Source organism: Rhipicephalus sanguineus, chromosome 7 (assembly GCF_013339695.2).
Source record: "Rhipicephalus sanguineus isolate Rsan-2018 chromosome 7, BIME_Rsan_1.4, whole genome shotgun sequence".
NCBI classification, from domain to species: domain Eukaryota; kingdom Metazoa; phylum Arthropoda; class Arachnida; order Ixodida; family Ixodidae; genus Rhipicephalus; species Rhipicephalus sanguineus.
Genome location: NC_051182.1, coordinates 29,103,850 through 29,114,599, shown reverse-complemented (window position 1 = coordinate 29,114,599; position 10,750 = coordinate 29,103,850).

Genomic DNA, 10,750 nt, shown 5'->3' with positions numbered 1-10,750 from the left:
AAAAAATCAAGTATTTGTGGAGTATTGCTACCCCACAACTATAACGTCATCCACCTCACGTACTTTCCACGCGTTATCACCATGGTCCCAGGACTTCCGGGTCACGAATGCCGCGCGTGTTATCAAAGTGACATAGCATTCTTGACAGAAAAGTGCCAAGAGCGGGGTTTTGATAAAAGGAAATGCGAGCAAGCAAGATTTTGATTATTGCTGTGTAGCAGAAATACTCCCAAATAGACGATTTGTTCCTAGAGTGTACTCATGTATTTCTATGTTACAAGACAACAGTTATTGTTCATCACTTTAAAGTTATCTAACATAGCCACCTCATCATACAGTGTGAAGGAGCAATTTTGAAGACTTGAAAACACAAAGCATTATTGGATTATGTGTGTTTTTGTTGCTCGAAACGGTTTTTCCAAACAAAATTACACTTTGCAAAAAAATGTACTTGATTAGGAGAAATGATTGCGAGCAACAAACACACTCATAATCCATAAATGCATGTTAATGGGCTCTTATGGCTTCCACAAACACTCACCATCATTATTATTGATGTCACTGCCATGCCGGACGGATACGCTGTGTCCTGCTCAGAACACCAAAGGTGCACTGTATGACCGGTCTTGCATGGGTGGGGGCTGCACTGCACTGCTGCTCAGCTGGGCCAGCCAGGAACAGGAGGGTGAGCACCCATGGCTCTCAGGCATAGCGAGAGTCACCTTCAGAGATCAACAAGCGTGTACTCAGGACACATACGATTTGTAGAAATAACCGTGCCACTATGCAATTGTGCTGAGAACATGTACGGCGGAAATACAACGTGCCACAACATGGAAAAAAGATAAGCTACGGCAGGTAAAATGCGCATTTACTGCTCCTGTGTGGCCTGAGGCTTGAACTAGAGTTCTTTCTCCCTGCATGTTGCGAACAGCCAGGCGATTTTCTCCCGCTTGCTATTTCCATGCAGAGCACTTGATACACTGTGTGAGTGACAAGCACAAGAGCTCAATAAGCAATAAAAGTACTTGTGCTATTTCAAAAGCACAACTTTCCAGTCTCACATCTATGGAGTAAAATTCATAAGCTGTAGACTTTACACTTTCGACATTGTCAATTCTATTATAATTTGCTTCTCTTTACGCGTCCAATTAGCATCGCTGTGTGAAAATAATACAAGCATCCACTGTTAGTAACAATGTTTTGGTTGTGAAGGTGTGTACATTAACCGGTGTTTACTGTGGTTAAACACCTAAAACACCTAAAAAAACTAACCTAGCAACCAGCCATTATGCAGTTTTCTACCCTTGAAGCTCCCAGGCAGAGCACAGTCCATCCAGATGAGGCTGCCATGCGTGCTTCCAGGCCCCTTTGAGGTCGGCTGGATGATGACACCCCCACCGTTGCAAAAGACTTGTAGATTTAGGGAGCACAAGTCCTTCCTATTTCTGTACAGGTGCTCCAAGTCATAAGGTGGCTTGATTTGCCAGTGCTTGCAATCGATGTATCCCACGACCTTACGAAAATCTGCAATCTGTGAAGAGGCCAAAAAGGATATATTAAAAAAACCATCATTGAAAGCGCTCTTAATACATATTTGGCAGAAACACAAAAATTATCGCTTAGTCATAGCTATCAAATATGCTTTATTCAATTTGAAACAAACTGAAGCCCCATGTAAGCTTTACATACTGTAATGTATATGTCCTGGTAAAGCATAGTGCTGCCACAGCGGTAATCTTCTATACAAGTAATTTTGCAATATAAAGGGAATTCCTGAAAAAGTGCTAAATGGCTCCCTGGAAGATAAATTCGCATCAAATATTTTTCTCTCAACTGTCAAGCGTGGTAAACAGACAGGCTCCTCTTAATAATCAGATAAAAGCCTGCTTAAGCAAAATCATAAAAACTGCTGGTGTACTTGCTCATATTGCAATATATGTATATTGGCCATATATACGTATATACAAAGCGGTAGTAGTACTTTTCGTACTGGAACTTAACATGGGGTGACAGTACATCTGCTGGGATGAAAAACTTACAAACGTACGTTATAGCACTACACGAATAGCAACGAAATTAGTTGCGCAAGTTCAACTCACCGATGGCACAACGATATTAGCAGCCGTCAGCGTCATCGGGAATGGAATGTGCTTGCAGCCACAGGCAAAAGACGTCCGTGGACTGGAAGCTGCCGTTGACGTAGAAATGCAACGCTAGCAAGACGTGTACGTCCACTGGTGAAGCGTGAGAAATCGCCGTGGGCCGCTGTAGTCAAGGCTCCAGTGCCGTGCAAAACGACACGACAGATGGGCTCGAAAACCTATAGTTAGCAGGTGCTGGTCTACGACTTCATCCAAGGCAAAGCACCAGTGAGAATTGTGTTCTGTCCGGAGCGAAGCGTGACGTCCACGTGCTTTCGCTGCCAGGTACAAGTCCAAGTTTTCACCGGAGAACAGTCAAGACATACTGCCAAAGCAGCCACATTTACAGCACAATGTCTCGGCGAGCGACTTCGGTTCGACACGTTATGACGTTCGAATTACGGTTATCACAAAAAGGAGAAGCAACGAGTTAAAAAAGAAAGCGCCAAGCCCAGCGCCAAATCCTTAAAGCCCTCAAAAAGCACCATCGCAACTTCGTAGGACGAAACACGGTTATCAACGCTTTAATCTTCTGTCACACGGGCACAGCCTCTTCACAAGTCTTGGAAATGTCAACACAGCACCACTGTTCACAACGCACATCGTTTCACTCCCGAACACTGCATTTGCCTGGACTGCTCACAAGAAAATAGAAGCGCACGGGCTAACCACTGGCGAAGCAAGAACCAAATACAGAGCGTAGTTCATGCGTTACCGTACGGAATCACGGAAGCACGGAATCACTCAAGTAACGTGCCAAAATGCTGTCAATTCGAAATGCCGCACTGCACCTTAATGAGACACAGGAACGCGAAGCAAACGAACTGTTACCGACACTCAAACACGCACTGCAGGCTCCTCCAGTGCCAGTTACCGTCGGTACACAGGCGCCGATCCCCGCTTCATAAACACTCCGTGGCACAGGCTTCGCTACGCTTCACGGCACACCAAGAGACACTGCCGTCGGTCTTCACACTGCTTGCGCGCACCGGAAAAGCAGCGGTATTCACAGCACATCCAGTCGAACGCTGAAGGAACTCATGCGTTTGCGAAAATCGGCGCCGACACCTACAGTTTACGGCGCCATGTTGTTCTTACAAACTGCGCAGCAGGGGGTAGGCGCTAAGACAACTTAGAAAAAGCTCTTTCGCGTTGATCGCGAGAAGATAAAAAGTTCTCTTATGTGCGAGGGGGAAGATATGACGAACACGACAGGAGCGCGCGATGAAAGAAGTGTTTTGTCAACGTCATAAGATGGGCTGTTGTAGAGAGTACTGCTTCCCAACCAATCACGAGTTGCACCTCTCGCCCAAGCCGTCGTCTGCTATCGTTTGTCGTCTGCTACGATAGTAGCCTCCTGCGGGGGTTTCGCCTTATCTACGCGATGATTTCTAGGTCAAGCTGACGCTTATGAGCACAAAATACATTTATGAGTGGGTGAAGCCACCTTCAATTGATATTCTCACGCCATGTTAAATGGCAGTTAGTAATCAAAGGGACGTGAATCCGGCAAAGGCTTGTTTATACTCGAGAATCGTGAGCATTCGCACATATTTTTGATGTCGTTTCAAATTACTGGATCCATTTACTTCTGACTGCTCGCCGTATAAACGCGTTCCGTTTCGGTTTCCGAACAGTGAAGATCGAAAAGCTTGATTTGTTTGAGATTTCATGCATAATCTCGCACATCTATAATATGCTGCGATTTGCAATGTACGCGCCCGCTCTGGATTGACCCAAAGCGCGTAGCGACAGCTGCGTTTCAGCGATCGTGCCTATTGGGCAGTTAAAGCCTATCCAACTAGACAAGTTGTGGAATCACATAATAGGCTTTAATAACGGCTAATTGAAATGCTCCGCTCAATTTTATTTCCAATAGCGTGCAGCTGATGTGCTCCTCTGAACCTCTTTGGTGGTGGTTTCGACCAATGCTGCGTACATCATGATAAGTTGGACGTCTCATTGGAGGAAGTCGGACGCAACACAACAACATAACAAAAAAATGTTGACCAAATACCGCGCCGCTTTGGACTTCATCGACCATTCATGTAGACCTTTGGTTTTAATCCAACCACAAGTCTTTGCATGCATAATGTTTCGCCATTGACACCCAATAGGCTTCTTTAATTACTGCGACTCCCAGTTTATTGGACGACTACGAGTGCCAATACAGTCCATAGCGTACAAGCGAAACAACACACGAAACTCAAAGCGCCGAAATAAATAAAACGTACCAGCAATCATCAAGAAGCCTTAAATGGCCGTGAATTAGCTCAAAATTAGCCACGGCACCCAGATACCCGCCGCAGTTGCATGTTCTAAACAGCCATATTGTTCGTAAGAGTGGTCCGGACCACTCTTGGGATTTTCTCGTAGCCACGCTGTTTCCGCGCAATTTTTTTGCTTCGTGAATCCACTTACGAGCCTTTTATAGTGACGTCACCAAATATAGCAACTGCATCACCGTCGCTGACATGTTCCTGGACAGTCACAGCGCGCTTTACCGCAGCGGCCGATGTGATAACGATGGCCTCTTACGACGTTTTTTTCGCTTCGTGAATCGACTTACGCGACAAAATTTCTCTTGCGCGACAATTTGCTCGTAAGTGAGTTTTGTGAATTCGGCCCCAGATGTCGACATCGGCCCAAGGTTAACGCGCACTGAAAGATGTCGTCTTACGGAACTTTTTGGCCGGTTCAAGGACTGCTTTTCCTCGACGTCACGAGTGGGTCAAACACCGCTGACTGAACACCGTATAATTACGGAAGACACAGCAAGACCCATGCGACAGAACCCATATCGCGTCGCTCAGAAAGAACGTGAGGTCATACAGCAGCAGGTGAAGAAGATGCTAGAGGATGATGTGATCCAACCATCAAAAAGCCCTTGGGCATCACCGGTGGTACTCGTGAAAAAGAAAGATGGCAGCTTGCGTTTCTGCATTGATTATCGTAAGCTCAACAACGTTACGAAAAAAAGATGTTTATTCGCTGCCACGGATCGACGACTCTTTGGACAGGCTACGGCATGCGCGCTAGTTCTCGTCAATGTACCAAACGTGGATACTGGCAAATAGAAGTAGATGAGCGTGACCGAGAAAAGACCGCATTCGTAACGCCTGACGGGCTTTATGAATTCAAAATCCTCCCTTTCGGCTTATGCTCGGCCCCAGCCACGTTTGAAATGCTCATGGATATCGTTCTGTCCGGTCTAAAGTGGAAAAGTGTCTCGTGTACCTTGACTACGTGATTGTTTTTTCGGCCACGTTTGAAGAACACCTAAAACGGCTGCTGTCTGTCCTTCAAGCCATACGGTCCGCAGGACTCACATTGAAACCAGAAAAATGCCACTTCGGCTTCGAAGAACTTCAGTTCCTGGGGCAGGTGGTCAGTCAGGAATGTAAAGCCTGACCCACATTAAACGGCAGCCGTCGCAAAGTTCGCAAGGCCTGTAGATAGGAAGGCGGTCCGACGTTTCCTGGGTCTTCGTGCCTATTACCGGCGATATATAGTGGACTTTGCGCACATCGCCTCTCCACTCACCCGCCTCACAAGGGAAGACGTTGCGTTTGTATGGGGCGAAGAGCAAGAAGCGTCGTTCAACGAATTGCGGCAGCGTCTACATACTCCGCCCGTACTCGCTCACTTTGATGAGGATGCACCAACAACCATCCATACAGGCGCCAGCAATGTGGGCGTCGGTGCTGTTCTTGTTCAGTGCCAAGATGGTGCGGAGAGAGTAGTTGCCTACGCGACCAGAACCTTGTCCCGTGCTGAGTCCAACTACTCAACAACTGAGAAGGAGTGTCCGGCTGTCGTTTGGGCAGTTGCAAAGTTTCGCCCGTATTTATATGACCGCGCTTTCCGAGTGGTAAGCGGCCACCACACCCTGTGTTGGTTGACCAACATGAAAGACCCGTCTGGACATTGGAGCCCTGGAGCTTACGGCTTCAAGAGTACGACATGACCGTAGTCTACAAGACGGGAAGGCAGCACTTAGATGCCGGCTGCCTGTCAAGATCACCGATTAAATCACCGAGCCCAGAGGATGACGAATGCGCAGGCTTTTTAGGAGTTGTCGATGCGGCTGTCATGACTCGGCAACAGCAAGACGACCCGGAGCTCTACTCACTAATCGACTTCTTGAATGGACGAGCCACGATTGCGCCGAGAGTGTTTTCGAGAAATTTATCGTAATTCTCTATAAGGAGAATTTCTCATCAACAGGCAAAAGTTATCTGCTGTTAGTTCCGGAAATACTCCGCAAAGAAATTTTGCAAGCCTGTCATGACGAAGCCACGTCGGGCCACCTCGGTTTTACAAGAACATTGACACGTATCAAAGAAGAATACTACCGGCCAAGATTAGCAGTGGAGGCGAAACATTACGTGCGAACATGCATTGACTGCCAGCGGCGCAAGGTACCACCGGTCAAACCCGCTGGGCTATTATATCCCGTTCCAGTAACGGAAACTCCGTTAGCTCAAATTTGCATGGACCTTTTGGGCCCATTTCCAACAACGGACAGCGGCAACCAATGGGTTATAGTGGCGACCTCACCCGATACGCGGAGACCAAGGCGATTCCGAGCGGCACTGCAGCTGAAGCGGCCCGGTTCTTTATTGAGAACACCGTGCTGAGACATGGTGCTCCCGCGGTCGTGCTAACAGACCAAGGTACCGCGTTTACAGCCGAGCTCTTGCGCATTGTGCTTACGCTCAGTGGTACAGCGCATAGGAAGACGACAGCTTATCACCCACAAACAAATGGACTTACGGAACGACTGAACAAGACTATCGCCGACATGCTTTGCATGTACGTCGACGCGGAACACAAGAATTGAGACAGGATCTTGCCCTACGTCACCTTCGCGTATAATACGGCACGCCAGGAAACAACGAAAACGACACCGTTTGCACTAAATGATGGTAGAGAAGTAACTACGATGCTTGATGCTATGCTGCCTCATGACTGTGATTCAGAGACGGACGCCACAGATTTCACTGAGCGCGCCGAGGAAGCAAGACATCTCGCCCGCGTCAGAATAACTAGCCAGCAAGAACTTGACGCCCAACGGTACAATCTCCGCCATCGATTCGTCACCTTTAAACCCGGGGAAAGTGTCTGGGTTTGGTTCCCTGTACGACGGCGAGGCCTCTCGGAGAAATTTCTGCGCCGATACTTCGGACCCTACAAGGTTCTGCGCCGCCTTAGCGACGTCACGTACGAAGTCGTCGCTGACGGCTCTTCTTGTTCAAAGCGCCGCCAGCATCTGCCTGAGACAGTGCACGTGGTACGCATGAAGCCCTACTTTTCTGAGTGATGTGACCGCCCACTCGCTAACTGCGCATCGACTGCTACTTCGTGCGCATCGAGACGATGCTCGCTCTGGAGGGAGGGTAATGCCGCGTCCATATTTGGGTCTGACTATACGCTGGCGACGACAAGGAAGACAACCGGTGCGCGCGAGAGGCACAGCGTAAGAGACTGAGAAAAGAAGATGTTCTTGGCGGCTCCACGCCTTCAGCGCTATCTTCGAGTACCACACGCCGTACGCCTTTCTGAATAAAGCCCCTGTGTTTTATAACCCGCGACAATTTGTTTATAGAAATGCTCAAAGTGCGAAAGGTTAGCAAGAAATGCTTCGCATTTAAAACAGCGCGTTCTCTGCGGTAGCAGCTAAAACATACGAGGCCGCCGAGTGTGTGTTTGAGCGTACCCTCCTTCTTCTATAAAAGCGCGTTTATTATACTAGCAATTTCTATGATTAAACTATTTGGGAGTTCGTAAAAGGAGCCAATATCTGTCTTCGACGGTCCTTTACATGTTTGGCATTGCTCATTTATTGGAAACGGGGCTCATTCAAGAACATTACCAATGTTAAGTTTACCACCTCGTTCTGGCCGTTTCATAACGTCTCTCATTCTAGCAGCGGTGTACTAAGTGGTGAGAAGTTATGCGTGAAGAATCTGTCTCTATAAATATTGTTCTTATCCTAATGCATATGTATACCAGGGTCGCCTCTTTACCTTCCGGTCAAGAAAGAACCTGGAGTCGCTTTTGAAGTAAGTGTCGTGGGGGAACACACACGCCGCTAATAGCCATAACGGTGAGTGTGGAACACTCTTTTTCTGCCTGCTGGCGTCACGAAGCTCGTGGCTACTAGCGGCGCTGATTAGCACTTCCTTGTTTGAAAATGCACATGTACACTGTGTATCCCATAAATTGGATGGGGGGATGACCGCCGCTGTAGTTCAGTTGGTAGAGCATCGGATGCGTTACTAGAAGGTCGCAGGTTCGTTCCCTGCCAATGGCACGTTATCTTTTCGTCCGCTTTACTTTCTTCACATTTACATCAAGATTACTGCAAAGACTCTACGAACTCAGGTTTCACAGCAATGGAGCTGCCATAGACTTTTTGTATTTTCCTTGGTTTTGTGGTCTGTTACTTCTGATTATACAAGGTATATACAGTTCCCTACAGCGCCCGATCACGAATTTCTTCCCTTAGGACAGCCCCGTAGCAGCTCATCTCCGCACCTCTCGATAGCATACCTCTCCTGTGGTATGCTATCGAGAGGTCCTGTGGACGGCGCTTGCTATGACGACGAGGGCCTATCAGAGGAAGGTTGTCTGAGACTGAAGAAGCGCAAATACAACTTCGCCTTGATAAAAAAATTAAAAATACCCCATTAATTTGCTATGATTTTTTTCTTTTCAGTCTATGTATGAATTCCCCGCCCTGCCGACTTGCCGAGTGACCTGCCGAGTGATCGGAAGCATTGCAAGGTTTCCGCAGCTCAAATGGTCTTGCAATGCATCCGAGATACGTCCACCTTTGACCACGTGACAATGTCATGTGATGATATCGTGGAGACATTAGAAATTTCTGGCATTTGTGATATCATGTGACGTCATCAGGGGGTGATGATTTTTTTGATCGTCGAGATGACGCCGGCAATCAATTTTTGCTTTTGATGAGACATCTAAGGCTTTCGCCATAGGCGTGGCTTAGAGTACGAAACACTCCACTTAAGGCTAATGGCAAGGTGCCATTTCCCGCATAGGAGTTCACTGCATGCTCTTCAGAGCAAAATTATAAAATTTTGATTTTCGTTTGCTATATCATATGCAAGAGCAACAGTTGCATCGATGTTTTTCGTTCGAAAGTTGACGGCGCGCGAGGCACGGTACTATCAATGGAGTTAAGTCGATCAACGACAACCTACGATGAACTATACTGAGAACGCATTGCATGAAGCACAGGTATTGTCTAACTTTCAACGAATTATTAGGTAAGAAACATTTGTTCAAGAAAAAGAAAGGCTTCGATAAGAACTTTACCATGGAGGACACCTTTTATGCTTTTATTTCAATAGCTTTCATTCTCTAAGAATAAAGACTAACTGCTCTATTGTTAAAATTGAAACTTCATCTTGAATCCGTAGGTAACTTGTAGTTTGCTAAGGCGGAAGAGCCCACGCTTTCTCAAGTTAATTGTCTATATAAAGCGTTATTTCATGTTGGTTATTCGCATCAGAAGGTAATGATAATTGCCTTCTAAACTGTTCTTTTAAGTGCGTAGCATATTAGGGGAACAGCCTGTCGTTCATTCATGCATCTCAAGTGGCGTGATCATGCTCACAGTAAAGCGCTCAATGCAGGCCATAACAAGGCTAGAAATGCTCAATGCCGGATTAAAATCAACCATTAAGTCTGAATTACTATAATTAAGAAAAATAAGAAAAATGTAATCGCAATATTTACCTAAAGTCATTAAAAACATTTCGGATACATGCGGCCGACTCCGGGGCCGCTCAAGACAAGCCACCAGCACCTCGCAGAGTGAGCGAACGCCCCTCCCACTGCGTTCGCTGGCACAGAATTTGATGGGCCACTGAGCCTGACGTAACTCACTGCAGATGACACATATCTCAATAAAATATTTGTGGCGCAAGTGAGACAAGCAAGAAAACAAGAAAAGACTAGATAGGGCGCCAGACTTTCGTGTAGTTTCTTTTCCTCACATCACCGTTATGTATATGCTTCCAGATACACACACAAAGAGGGCGCGCAGCACAAGCGACTATCACAATGCACAATCACAAAAAACACAAAAATACGAACCCTATCGCACAGCGCGATCGAAAAATAGGCATTCGTTTTTGTACAGATATATCGAAGGGGCACTGATGCATTCATTCTCCCCCTTCTGTATGTGATATGCGTCACATACCTCACGTGCTAACGTTTCCTTTCAATTACAAGCCACAAGAGTATGGCTGTTTTTGCGGAATCAAGTACAGAGGGAAGGGGTCCAGGGGAGCGCAAAATGTAGTTTAGAAGTACACGTTGCCGTGCTAGTCGGTTCATGTTCAATTACAAGACACAATATTATGGCTGTTGAAATAACGAGGTAACGGGTCCAGAGGAGTGCTCCCCTGCACCCCTTTCCTCGCTATTTCATTGCGCAAAAACAGCTACACTCGTGTGGCTCGCAATTAAACATGAACCGACTAGCCCAGCAACGTCTACTTCTAGACTAACGTTTCCCTGCTTGGACCTATCGCTCGAGGTTCTCCGAGCAGTGGTGCGCAGCCGCACGA